Source organism: Budorcas taxicolor, chromosome 1, assembly GCF_023091745.1.
Source record: "Budorcas taxicolor isolate Tak-1 chromosome 1, Takin1.1, whole genome shotgun sequence".
In the NCBI taxonomy this organism is placed as follows: domain Eukaryota; kingdom Metazoa; phylum Chordata; class Mammalia; order Artiodactyla; family Bovidae; genus Budorcas; species Budorcas taxicolor.
The window spans coordinates 148,053,770-148,068,258 of record NC_068910.1 but is presented as its reverse complement, the minus strand read 5'-3'; positions in this window follow the sequence as shown (position 1 = coordinate 148,068,258).

Below are 14,489 nucleotides of genomic sequence, written 5' to 3'. Positions count from 1 at the left end.
CCTGCTGTAGGCAGCCCACTGGTGCTAAACATTGCTGACTGGAAAGTGATCTTGACTCTGAATTAATATATGCATAAAAGAAACAAAGTTTCACCAAGAAACATTTACACTTACTAATGCAATACATATTTTCACTTAAAAAATTTTTGTTTTGATGGTAACCCACTAAATTCCATAAACCTTTGAGCAGAGAACTGCAATTTGAAAAAGCGACCACTAGAGGGATCCAAAGTATTCTCCTACTGTACTGTGATTGTGGCCCAAACGAAAACAGACCCCAAATTCCATAAAGGCACTAATGTAATCCAAAGGGAAGACAAGGGGACTGGAATCAAGAGATATTATATGACTGTCAAGAAAACACTAAGTCATTTAATCATTCCACTGTGATGCCAGGCTCCTCCTTGTTGGGGAAATGACGCTAATGAAAGCTGCCCTTCTGAATGGCTGTATATCATCTCTATGGAAACACTCTCAAATTATAGGCCTCCTATTCTAGTTTGGAAAGTTTCATATGAATTAGAAAAAAGAACTGTCGTTTTCATGAAAAAATCAATCTGATATTCAAAATATCTGATGAATCATCAGTATTAAAGATTAAAGCGGCAGGTTTAAAAGCTATGAACTTAAAACGGTCCTCTTGGAAGCCACAGTAAAAATCAGTTCTACTACTTTCTACCTTCTACTTTTAGTCTTTCAAGTTTCATGGTAGGACAATTCTTGGCCCTTGTCCAGGGATGGAGAAAGAAAGATAAAATTACCTGTAAATTATTAATACTACATGGATTCCTATATTCTAAGGTTTTTCCCCCCATTAGCTTCTTCTGGTGATCTATTCCTCATTAAACAAATTTGCCCCTGCTAAAACCAGTACAGGAGCCAAATGAACATGTTACCAGAAGTCACAAATCACCCAAAACTTATTGGAAAGCTTATAATTTCAACTTCGTAGATTTTTCTCAGGAAACACATTGTAGCAAGTAATGCTGAGAAGCATATATGCTTACTGTTAATGGTATAAATGTTTCATTAATCTTGTTAATGATATAAATGTTTCCAGTTCATGGTAATAGCTTATCCTATCTGCCTAAGAAGGAAGGGAACAATCTAAAGTATGAATTTATCACCCTCATTTTATGTGTGGAAAATTATGTGTTCTCTCAGTTGTTATATCACTTATCAATTCAAATTTGAGGGCTTCCAATTTGTTCATCTCTTCCATGGGCCAGGGGCGGCGGCGGGGGGGTTGGGGGTGGAACTACTGAATAGCTGTCTTCTCATGTTTTGTGACTGTAACACAAGCTTTGAAACTTTAGCTCACATCATGGGCAAAGATACTTGGGGTATCCCTCCACAAAGAATATATTTAGAGAATCAGTTCTTGATTCAGCCTTAGTTCAAAGACTTTAAATTCCAACTTAGCATGGAGGTGGGACCGAGCAGAAACTTGGGTTAGTCACCATTTCTCACTATTGGGTACTTGAGACCTGCCAACTATGTCCAGCCACAAAATCCACACCTACATAAACGATTACTTTCTTCATAAGATACATACAGGGTAGGTTTCTATTCACTGACCTGGAAAAATAAAGGCAGTGAAATGCCAAATGAACAAATAGGCAAAGACAAGCCCTGAGTCTTTACTAAGGGAACTGGTGGTATAAGGATTGTAGAGCATTATGGTACTTTATATGGTACTTTAAGGAACTTAGGTCTTCATGCTTTGTCTATCACCATTGCTATAAAAGGGCCTGCTGTGTTCCACGTCCTGGAGATACAGTTTCTGTCACTTGTGGAGCTGTGCTGCAGAGTCAGAAACTGGCTGTTCTTTCGTCCTTGACTCATCAATTTCCCTAATGGCCTCTGGTCTTAGAGCCAGGAGCCTGGATTCGACTTCTCAGCCAGCACTTTAACCTCAATCAAATCACTTAACTAGTCCGAATCCTGATTTCAATGGTGTGTTGGCAAATATTTTAAAACTGGCTCTCGAGGGATGGAGGGGAAGGGGCTACTGACTTAGTCTTTGCTGACTTTCTTGGTGTAAATACTCCCACCGTGGCCAGTATCAAGTTGCCAAGGTGAAGTCACTTAATGGAAGAAATAAGTGCCATTGTTAGCAACCAGGGTCCTTGGTCTCTGTAATCAGTATAAATTGATTAGAGGTCAGAGAAGGAATTTGGGCAAGGCTTTATTGGGATTTGTGCTGCAGCAGGAGGGAACAAAAACAAGAGGTACTCTTGCTCACTCCCTGAGTGTGGTGGGCGGCAGGGGGATGAGCTGTTTCCTTAAATGAGGTGAGAGTAGGGGCAGATAAGTGGATTCAGCAGAGAGGTGGCTTGAGTGGTCTTCCCACACCGTTGGCCACACTGCGTGTGCAGGGATCATACATAGTACCCTTGCTCCTGTCACCTCGGAAGTGACAATTGGGTTTTGGCCTTCTTTGTATCTATTGTTCATAATTTGCCCCAGCCGCATGTGCGTGCAGTCGTTTTTAGTCCCATACGGTTTGTGTTCTGTTGCACAGAGATGTCTGTTCAGGTGCAAGCACTGTAGTAACGGATCCCGGGTCCCAGCCTGTGTCATCACGACTCCAGCACAACACTGCTTCTTCCTCAGTGAAACAGAATAATGATTAGTACATATTTCTGTTCACAGAATTGTCATTTCTGACTTCATTCATTCATTCTTTCAGTAAGAGTTTGTTGGAAACCTACCTACACCATAGGTACCGAACCAGGTATTTGAGATGAAAAAAAAAAAAAAGAGCTCACTGTCAGGAATTTAGTAGCTCAAATAAAATAACGCACATTAACCAAAAAAAAATTCCCACATTTTTAATCCTTAAAATGCTATACCTACAAACGCAGGGATTGTTAACTTGAATTAGGTTTAATAAGTTGGGTGTACAAAGGACTTCAGATTCTGTGTCCAAAAGGTTTTATGTATGAAGGCCTATTTTTTTCATTATTCAGTATAATGAGACATTGAAGACCATATATCTAGGGAAATTTCAGTAATAATTTACTTGTGTTCTACCTACTCCCATAAAGCAATTGAAATAGTTCTTATGGAAAAAAGAAAATGTTAGAAATAGAAGACAAATCAAGTGATCACAGAGACCAGAAACAGACACAGGAGAGACGAAGGAGCAGATGGAAGTTTGGCCACTGAGCAAAATTCTCAAGTGTTAAAACTTCCTTAAAACCAGGAGAGAGTCTATTTCATCAGACTGCTAAATTAATGCTTAAAAAAGTGTGAAACAGATTGCCAGTCCAGGTTCGATGCATGAGACAAGGTGCTCAGGGCTGGGCACCTTGGGGACCCTGAGGGATGGGATGGGGAGGGAGGTGGGAAGGGGATTCAGAATGAGAAACACATGTACACCCATAGCTGATTCATGTCAATGTATGGCAAAAACCCACTCAGTTCAGTTCAGTTCAGTTCAGTCGCTCAGTCATGTCCAGCTCTTTGCGACCCCATGAATTGCAGCACGCCAGGCCTCCCTTTCCTTCACCAACTCCCGGAGTTTACTCAAACTTAGGTCCATCAAGTCGGTGATGCCATCCAGTAATCTCATCCTCTGTTGTCCCCTTTTCCTCTTGCCCCCAATCCCTCCCAGCATCAGAATCTTTTCCAGTGAGTCAACTCTTTGCATGAGGTAGCCAAAGTACTGGAGTTTCAGCTTTAGCATCATTCCTTACAAAGAACACCCAGGACTGATCTCCTTTAGAATGGACTGGTTGGATCTCCTTGCAGTCCAAGGGACTCTCAAGAGTCTTCTCCAACACCACAGTTCAAAAGCATCAATTCTTTGGCGCTCAGCTTTCTTCACAGTCCAACTCTCACATCCATACATGACTACTGGAAAAACCATAGCTTTGACTAGATGGACCTTTGTTGGCAAAGTAATGTAAAATATTGTAAAGTAATTAGCCTCCAATTAAAATAAATTAATTTTTAAAAAAACACAATGATTTCAACACAGTCATTGTATGGATCCATAGTGTTTCATGTTGTTACTATTTACAGTATTAAAGTCTGGGAATTTATTAAGCAATAATGGAACATCTAATCAAACAGAAGAAGGATGTGAAACTAAGAGCCTGTTTTTGTAAGTCTGAAGCCTCAGGACCTATTCTGTGCTGAATGAAACAGGCTCCTGACATTCCCTGCCCTGTTGGCCAACTCAGACTCCTGCACCTTTCCCTGGGTCCCACCACCGCCTGGCACAATGGCCATCTCGTGCATTTGGGCTCCTCGTGCATTTGGGCTCCCCCTGCCTCCCACGCTCCCCACCCAGACCCTGCCCCAGCAGCCTGGTTCCCACAGGGCCCTGAGTGTAGCCAGGACTCCTAGCCCCTGCTCCTGTTTCCTCCTTCCTGGGTCACCCTCCTGTCTTGCTGCAAGTCCTCACTTCTTAGAGAGGAGAGGACAGTTCAGATCTCACCTCCAGGACCTCTCTAGCCCACGCCGATTCCTTCTCCTTGCCATCCTAACTGTGCATGCAGTCACACAGTAACTGAAAGGCCTATGACCTTTGCTTCTTTTCTTGTGAGAAATGACAAGCAAGGTGTGATTAGACCAAAAACCACATCATCAATTTTTTAAAAACAGAAATATATTTATAGAATGATCGTAGAGTGAGGAGGGATAGTAGAGGACCTAGCCTTACTTAATCCCCACAGTCAGATGTGCCAGGATTCTGGAGTGTGAAGAAACTGAGGGTTGGGGCTGTTGAGCTCGCCAGTTGGCCCTCGGGACAAGTTCCTCTCTCAGCTGGGCACCAGTAGGCCCAGCCTCGGTTACGCTGGCGCTGCTGCTGCCAGTGTGGGGTGACTGGGCCTCTCAGGCCTTGGTTTCCTCGTCTATAAAGGGAGGACACTAGACCCACCTGCACAGCTTCAGCGAGGAGCCAGTGAGTGACGCAGACAGTCAGAGCTGGCTCAGGCCTGACCCCCAGGAAGCTTCCATCACATAGCCTGCAGCTGTTGTTTCATACCTGGAGCCGTCTCACCAGCCTGGGAGTGAGGAAGGTGACCCTCTGTTTCCCTCCATGAGGGGCATCTATGAGCATGTTTGGTACGGCATTCACTTAGGGCCTTGTGCTCCTGTGACAGCCCCATCCTTACTGCCGTCGTACCTTCAGAAGTCCTAATGCTGGGTTCGGTGAGGAGGGAGCAGGCCTTACATGGGGGTTTCACCCCCTAGGTCTGGTACACCTGGTATTGAAGGTCTTGGGCTTTCCCATAGAAGCAATGTTGATGCAATAGCTAAGTCTGTACCTTCTGTGGAGGGCTGTAGGGCATAGTGATTAGAAACACAGACGGTTGGGCTATTTGCCTCATGGAATCTTGATGTGTGTGTGTGTGTGTTGGTATCGGGGGGGGGGGCAGTTTCTAAGAATAAAACAAGGAGAAATAATGATAGAGTACGCCATTTAAAAAAATTACAAGATAAATGGAAGCTGAGGGAAATATTCACAGCATATACACCCAGTGGCTCAGCGGTAAAGAATCTCCCTGCAGTTCAGGAGCCACAGGAGACATGGGTTTGATCACTGGGTTGGGAAGATCTCCTGGAGGAGGGCATGGCAACCCACTCCAGTATTCTCTCCTGGAGAATCCCATAGACAGAGGAGCCTGGCAGGTTGCAGACCATGGGGTCACAAAGAGTCGGACATGACTGAAGCAACTGATCATGCACGCGTATTACAAAAGGTTAGTATCCTTGATGTAAAATGAGCACTTGCACATTAATAAATAAAAGACAAAGACATAGGCAGTTCACAAAAGAAGTGGAAATGACTAATAAGCATATGAGGATATGTTCAATCTCCTTAGTTATCAACCAGCTTCAAGTTATAACATCAATGAGATAGAATTGCTTTGTTTGTTCAACAGACAAAGGATTTTTTGTAAAGTGATAATAACGTAGGTAGGCTAAAGTGAGGATTTAACCTTGCTCTAAGGAATCTTGGAAACATGCATCGACTCCTTACTGTCTGCATACAGTGGAACCAAGCAAGTCCACATTTATATTATTGGAAATAATGCCCAAAGATGCTTATGATTATTAGAATAGATTAAAGTTTACAAACAACCTGAATGTTCATTAGTAGAGGGGACTAAACCAAGTATGTTTTTATCTTTAGAATGGAATATTCCACAGCTATTAAAAAACACATTTTAGAAGAATTAAGATAACATTAAGTGGGGAGCTGTTCATGATATATTGCTGAGTGGGGAAAGCAAGCTGTAAAAACAGCATGTACAGTAGACTGTATTTTTTTGGAGAAACCTCTGGGCTATCTGTGTCATGAAGTCTCTCCCTCTTACTCAGGAGAGACAGACAAATTTGAACATGTTTTCGGTCATTTTAGCATTGGCTAGAGGTTTTTTGCCAAGTAGATTTACTTGGCATTCTACTTTCTGATTTTCAACATAGCTCCTAATACAGGGTCTGCTGAGTTTGGCATCTACTGAAGTTTTGGAGGTAGATCCAGGAAACCTAGAAGGAGGTTTGAGATACTGGATATTAAATATGAATGTTTATGTGTGACTAAATATTACTGGTGCTTGTCTATGGGTGAGGAGACTGATGGCAATTTCATTTTTCCTTATTTATTTTTACTACCTAAATTTTCAAAAATAAATCTATATCCTATAATTTATGCTAAAAATGATATTTTAAAGGTAATTTTGAAGTGAGGATATCTAGGAGAGTGAGAATTAGTATTTTCTTCTAGATAAAAGTATTTAATGAAAATTTAGGGACTTCCCTGCTGGTTCAGTGGCTAAGATTCCATGCTCACAATGCAGGGCGCCCTGGTGCAATCCCTGATCAGGGAACTAGATCCCGCAGTCCACAACTAGGAGATCCCATGTCACAACACAACCAAAAGAACACTGGAGCCACACACAGTGAAGGTCAAAGATCCTGCGTGCTGCAACAAAGACCCAAGGTAGTCAAATTAACAAATAAATAATAAATATTTTAAAAATAAAATTCACAGCTAAGCTTAGAAGTAATTATATATGTGTAAATTTATATATAAAAGACTAGAAGTAAATATGCCAAAATCTCCAAAGTGGTACCCTGCTAGGATTATTAATAGTAAAATTATGAAGATTAATAGTTCTTCTTTATACTAAATATAATCTATATACTTATTTACATACATATATAATACATATATAGAGAGACCACATCAAAATTCTCTTGGAGAAAACAGGTGACCAACCACTAGGTTACAAGGAAACATGTGGCTTAGCAAAGCCTTTTTTTTTTTCCTACAATTCCTATATCTACAATTCCTATATCTAGGGCTCCTCTGTGCTCAGAATACGTGTTGGGGATCCCTTGAAATGGCCTCAGCTATGTTCCAATAAAATTTTATTCACCAATGCCAGAATTTGAACTTCATATAATATTCATGTCATGAAACAGTTTTCTGGAGGCTTTTTTGAACCATTTAAAAATGTAAACACCATTTTTGCTGGCTGTACAAAAATGGGCATTTGGTCCACCCAAATGTATTTGTTGTACTTGCTGACTCCTGATGGAGAAAACTAAAAGAGGTAGGGGAAATTCAGAGAGGAATCTCTTCTTAGCTGTAGAATTGATGTATTAAAATAGAAAGGAAGAAACCAGATGAAGTTAGAGAGAGAAATATGATAATGAGGAACCAAACTACATAAGGTTTTAGGAGAACTTTGGTTTTAGGGATGCGGTGAGGCATTAAAGGGGCTTGCTACGTGGTGCTAGTGGTAAAGAATCTGCCTGCCAATGTAGGAGATCCTGGCCAGTTAACTTAGTTGGTTAGAGTGCAGTGCTAATAACGTCAAGGTCGCAGGTTCAAGCCTGATCCTTGTGTGAGCCAAGTTTGTTTGACATTTTGGGCTTCCTTAGTGCCTCAATGGTAAAGAATATGCCTGGCAATGCAGGAGTCGTGGGTTCGATCCCTGGGCGGGGAAGATCCATAGGTCAGAAATACTCCCTGAAGGAGGAAATGGCAACCCACTCCAGTATTCTTGCCTAGGAAATCCCATGGAGAGGAAGCTGGTGGGCTACAATCCACGGAGTTGCAAAGAGTCAGACAGAAGAGAGCACACACACCCAAAGCAGGAGATGCAAGAAATGGGGATTCAATCCCTGGGACAGGAAGATCCCCTGGAGCAGGAAATGGCAACCCACTCCAGTATTCCTGCCTGTAAAATTCCATGGACAGAGGAGCCTGGAGGGCAGAGGAGCCTGGCAGGTTACAGTCCATGGGACTGCAAAGAATTGGACACAACTAAGCAACTGAGCACACCGAGGCATTAGAGGGTTTTGAGAAGAGAAATGCCATGATGTGACTTAGGCCTTAAAATTATAAAGTCCAAATTTAACCTGGTTTTGTAATAGGAAGTAGTTGAACTTGAATGGATGAATTCATAAATAAAACACCTAGAGAAAATTCCTTTCTGAGTCTTGATTTTCCTCCCAGCTGGGCAAACTCAACTAGTTCTTAGTTTAGCTAAATCACAGGAGAAAACACTTTTACAAAGATAGTCTATGTGAATCTCAACCTGAATGAGGTTGATTTCTCTCCATGTTTCAAAGGTTTTTCTCTGTTGAATCCAATGCCGTAGAAATGTTTTCAAATTCTGTTTAGATGCTGACTGGTCACCAGAAAACTCCAAAGTTTGAATACTCAGGCTGAAAAAACTGTTTTTCTTGTCTGAGACTAGTTTCTGTAACTTAGCAATGGAAGTATTTTCACTGCAAGGGAAGGACCATTCTATTTCTACTTTAGTCACCACTTCCCTGAGCTGAATGTTGACTGCAGAGAGAAGACTGAGAAAATAATCTTGATGACAGTAGAATTGCCTTGTGCTTCTTTCCACCTGCACACCTGCATTAAAGGGTAACTGTGAGGAGTAAATGAGCATTCAGTCATAAGGCATGCGGCGTCATGCCTGGCACCTGTAGATGCTGAATAAAGGACACAGTATGGACTTACTTGGGTTCTTCATCAGGCTGGAGAGGAAGGCACCCCTTTGCTTCTGGTAATTGTAATCACAGCCCCCTCTGTCCCATAGCTTCTGGTTTTCATTTCTGGGTCAAGCTTTGTGCTAATTCATTTATCCAGATGTTTCCTGCCTCTTTGTGCGAAAATACATAGCTCTGTCCCTTCAGATGTCATTGCCAGGAGTGAAAACCTGAGCACCCGAAAAGAGGTCTCTTCCCTACATTCACTCTCTCAGTCAGATTCTTCGCCTGGTTGAGGGAGTCACATTTGAAATTTTTACCTCAAAGCACTTACCTACAAAATGTCCATAAGTGAAAAAATGCAAATGACACTTTCTTGTCTCTCTGTGAGGAATGAGTAAGATGAAGCTCTTAGCACAGCACCTGATTTAGGGTAAGCTTTCACTACTGGTACCTCAGAGATAAAAGGAGAACACCTGGGGTTCAGGCCTTTAGACCAGGAAACAGTATACCTCCATTTAGCACTCACTTAGTGCTAGAAAGGGCCCTTAAAAAGTTGTGCATCTATTCTGAACGGAAAAGAAAAGTTTTAGATGAAACCAAAACAAAAATAGTTTCCTCACTTTAATCCTTTTTTAAAATTAATTAATTTTTAAATTTAAATTTATTTATTTTAATTGGAAGCTAATTAGTTTACAATATTGTATTGGTTTTGCCATACATCAATGTGAATCCGCCACAGGTGTACACGTGATCCCCATCCTGAACCCCCCTCCCACCTCCCTCCCTGTACCATCCCTCTGGGTCATCCCAGTGCACCAGCCCCAAGCATCCTGTGTCCTGCATCGAACCTGGACTGGCGACTCGTTTCTTATATGATATTATACATGTTTCACTTTAATCCTATAGTAGGAAGAGCCGCTTCTGAACTAGTAGGATTAGAGTGGTCCCATCTCGCCGTCTAGTGGACAGCTAGGGAAAAGCCAAATTTAGAACAAGTTAATTAATCTAGTTTTAATTTTGTTTTCTAAGTCTGTAATTCACCAAAAATGTGTTTTATAATCTGAATAAAGTCCCTATTAGATTCACTAGTGAAGAAATTTCATTCAAATTGTCAAAGCAGAACAAAAACACTAATATTTAAACTCTAAGCCCCAAAACTATCTAAATGAAGAAGTTCTGCTGCGAGAAGAGAGAATACTCCCCAGGATTTTATCAGCATAAATTTCCATGGCCATCAGCCCCATTCATCTGGAACTTCTCTAGCAGCAGACTGGGTTTATTCTGGCACTGGGAGTGTCCCCGAGACCAGGGCTATGTCTTCCCAGAACACTTAGACGTGGACTGGGACCAGAGTCATTCCATTCATTTTTGAAGAATGCAACTGCGTTTTGTAACCAGGATCCTTGGCAAGGACCTGTGTTCTTGGTTTGAGGTTGTGTGTGCGTATGTGTTTCCTTTCCTTTTATTACTAAGGCTGTTCGTGAGTTATAACCTGCTCTCTCCCCTTAGGTGTTTAAGAGAATTTCCTTTCTGTCTAGAATGAAAACAATGGCAGTAAGATTACCTCCAAAACTAAGGAATAGTAGCATATATTGAAATATCCAGAGCTGTTCTGAGACCCTCTAGTTAGTGTTGCTGCTGCTGCTGCTGCTAAGTCGCGTCAGTCGTGTCCGACTCTGTGCGACCCCATAGATGACAGCCCACCAGGCTCCCCCGTCCCTGGGATTCTCCAGGCAAGAACACTGGAGTGGGTTGCCATTTCCTTCTCCAATGCATGAAAGTGAACAGTGAAAGTGAAGTTGCTCAGTCGTGTCCGACTCTTAGCGACCCCATGGACTTCAGCCTACCAAGCTCCTCCATCCATGGAATTTTCCAGGCAAGAGTACTGGAGTGGAGTGCCATTGTTAGTGTTACAATTACTATAATATTAACAACGATGTCTGAGGAGGCCTTACAAATAGCTGTGAAAAGAAGAGAAGTGAAAAGCAAAGGAGAAAAGGAAAGATGTATCCATTTGAATGCAGAGCTCCAAAGAATACCAAGGAGAGATAAGAAAGCATTCCTCAATGATCAGGGCAAAGAAATAGAGGAAAACAATAGAATGGGAAAGACCAGAGATCTCTTCAAGAAAATTAGAGATACCATGGGAACATTTCATGCAAAGATGGCTCAATAAAGGACAGAAATGGTAGGGACCTAACAGAAGTAGAAGATATTAAGAAGTGGCAAGAATACACAGAAGAACTGTACAAAAAAAGATCTTCATGACCCAGATAATCACGGTGGTCTGATCACTCATCTAGAGCCAGCCATCCTGGAATGTGAAGTCAAGTGGGCCTTAGGAAGCATCACTATGAACAAAGCTAGTGGAGGTGATGGAATTCCAGTTGAGCTATTTCAAATCCTAAAAGATGATGCTGTGAAAGTGCTGCACTCAATATGCCAGCAAATTTGGAAAACTCAGCAGTGGCTATGGGACTGGAAAAGGTTAGTTTTCATCCCAATCCCAAAAAAAAGGCAATGCCAAAGAATGCTCAAACTACCACACAATTGCACTCATCTCACGCTCTAGTAAAGTAATGCTCAAAATTCTCCAAGCTAGGCTCCAGCAATATATGAACTGTGAACTTCCAGATGTTCAAGCTGGATTTAGAAAAGGCAGAGGAACCAGAGATCAAATTCCCAACATCTGCTGGGTCATGGAAAGAGCAAGAGAGTTCCAGAAAAAAACATCTATTTCTGCTTTATTGACTATGCCAAAGCCTTTGACTGTGTGGATCACAACAAACTGTGGAAAATTCTGAGAGAGATGGGAATACCAGACCACCTGACCTGCCTCTTGAGAAACCTGTATGCAGGTCAGGAAGCAAGAGTTAGAACTGGACATGGAGCAACAGACTGGTTCCAAATAGGAAAAGGAGTACATCAAGGCTGTATATTGTCACCCTGCTTATTTAACTCCTATGCAGAGTACATCATGAGAAATGCTGGGCTGGATGAATCACAAGCTGGAATCAAGATTGCCAGGAGAAATATCAATAACCTCAATATGCAGATGACACCACCCTTATGGCAGAAAGTGAAGAAGATCTAAAGAGCCTCTGGATGAAAGTGAGAGTTCAGTTCAGTTCAGTTCAGTCGCTCAGTCATGTCCATCTCTTTGCGACCCCATGAACCGCAGCACGCCAGGCCTCCCTGTCCATCACCATCTCCCGGAGTTCACTCAGACTCATGCCCATCAAGTCAGTGATGCCGTCCAGCCATGTCATCCTCTGTTTCCCCTTTTCATCCTGCCCCCAATCCCTCCCAGCATCAGAGTCTTTTCCAATGAGTCAACTCTTCGCATGAGGTGGCCAAAGTACTGGAGTTTCAGCCTTAGCATCATTCCTTCCAAAGAACACCCAGGGCTGATCTCCTTCAGAATGGACTGGTTGGATCTCCTTGCAGTCCAAGGGACTCTCAAGAGTCTTCTCCAAAACCACAGTTCAAAAGCAGAGGAGAGTGAAAAAGTTGGCTTAAAGCTCAACATTCAGAAAACTAGGATCATGGCATCTGGTCCCATCACTTCATGGAAAATAGATGGGAAAACAGTGAGAGACTTTATTTTGGGGGGCTCCAAAATCACTGCAGATGCTGACTGCAGCTATGAAATTAAAAGACACTTACTCCTTGGAAGGAAAGTTATCACCAATCTAGACAGCATATTAAAAGGCAGAGACATTACTTTGTAAACAACGGTCTATCTAGTCAAGGCTATGGTTTTCACAGTAGTCATGTATGGATGTGAGAGTTGGACTATAAAGAAAGCTGAGCGCTGAAGAACTGATGCTTTTGAACTGTGGAGTTGGAGAAGACTCTTGAGAGTCTGTTGGACTGCAAGGACATCCAACCAGTCCATCCTAAAGACAATCAGTCCTGAATATTCAATGGAACGACTGATGTTGAAGCTGAAACTCCAATACTTTGGCCACCTGATGTGAAGAGCTGACTAATTTGAAAAGACCCTGATGCTGGGAAAGATTGAGGGCAGGAGGAGAAGGGGATGACAGAGGATGGGATGGATGGCATCATTGACTCAATAGACAGGAGTTTGGGTAAACTCTGTGAGTTGGGGATGGACAGGGAGGCCTGGCGTGCTGCAGTTCATGGGGTCGCAAAGAGTCAGACATGACTAAGAGACTGAACTGAACTGAACTGAACTGATAGCAGGTGCTATTTTTGAGCTCCTGCTGCTACTGCTGCTGCTAAGTCGCTTCAGTCGTGTCCGACTCTGTGTAACCCCTGAGACGGCAGCCCACCAGGCTCCCCCATCCCTGGGATTCTCCAGGCAAGAACACTGGAGTGGGTTGCCATTTCCTTCTCCGATGTATGAAAGTGAAAAGTGAAAGTGAAGCTCAGTTGTGTCCACATCTTCACGACCCCATGGGATTTTCCAGGCAAGAGTACTGGAGTGGGTTGCCATTGCCTTCTCCATTTGAGCTCCTAGATATTCTAAATTGTATGCATTTTTGCTAATCCTCATACCAATCCTGCAAAACAGGCTGTAGTATTCCTGTTTTAGAAGGAAACTGATGCTCAGAGAGGATAAATTGCTTACCCAAGATCACACAGCCAGTAAGTGAGGGACAAAATCAAAACCACCCTTGGGTCTGACTGAATCCAAAGCCCCTCCTCCTACCCCAGGTGATGAACCTCTCAGTCATTCACTGCCTGTGACCTGCCTAACCGATTCTGGGGTCCCCTCAGTGCTGCCACCTGGGTACTAAGACTTAGTACCCAAGACTCTCAGTAGTATAGAGCCCATGGCCAGTGGATCCAGGAGAAAGGGGTTAAATATGGAAATAATGAAGACACTGCAAGACTGCCCATGAGTTCCCCTTTCCTCCCCTGCACAACCAGTGGCTTCGACTGAGGGACGTTCTCCAAGGCTTCTGGGTCCAATAATTCTGGGTTCCTTCCAGGAGCCACAGGGGAGGCTGGGTGAATAGGATGCGATCCCTGCTGCCGGAGCCCAGGGGAGACACGTGAGGGCTCACCCAGGGCAGATGCAGTTTGCCTCTGAAGAAACTCTCCCTCCAAGGGTCTTGTGAGGAGATTGTGGGTGACTGAATCCCCTCCCCGCACCCGTCCTGCAGGGCCGGCAGCAGAGAGGGGCTCAGCACTAGTCATCATTTCACCCCCAGGAGCCGCTTACTCTGAGGAATGGCTGAAACTTGTCCTCAGGGCTTTCAGTTCTCTTGTCGCCTCCCTTTCCCAGTCCCCACTGGCCCCGACCTGGGACCAGTTGCAGGTATTCTGTGGCAAATGAGGCCTCAGGCCCTGCCCCACCCGCAGCCTCCCAGCAGGTGCCTCTGGGGTCCTTGGCAACAGGCACTGTCCCGGGCACTGAGACCAGGGCCCTGGAGATGCAGCTCTTCAGTTCACACAGGGGTGCTCAAGGACACAGCTGCCCCGTTCCTCCCTAACAGCCTTCCAGCAAGACTGCCATCCCTCTGTCCTCACTGTCTGCTCCTGGT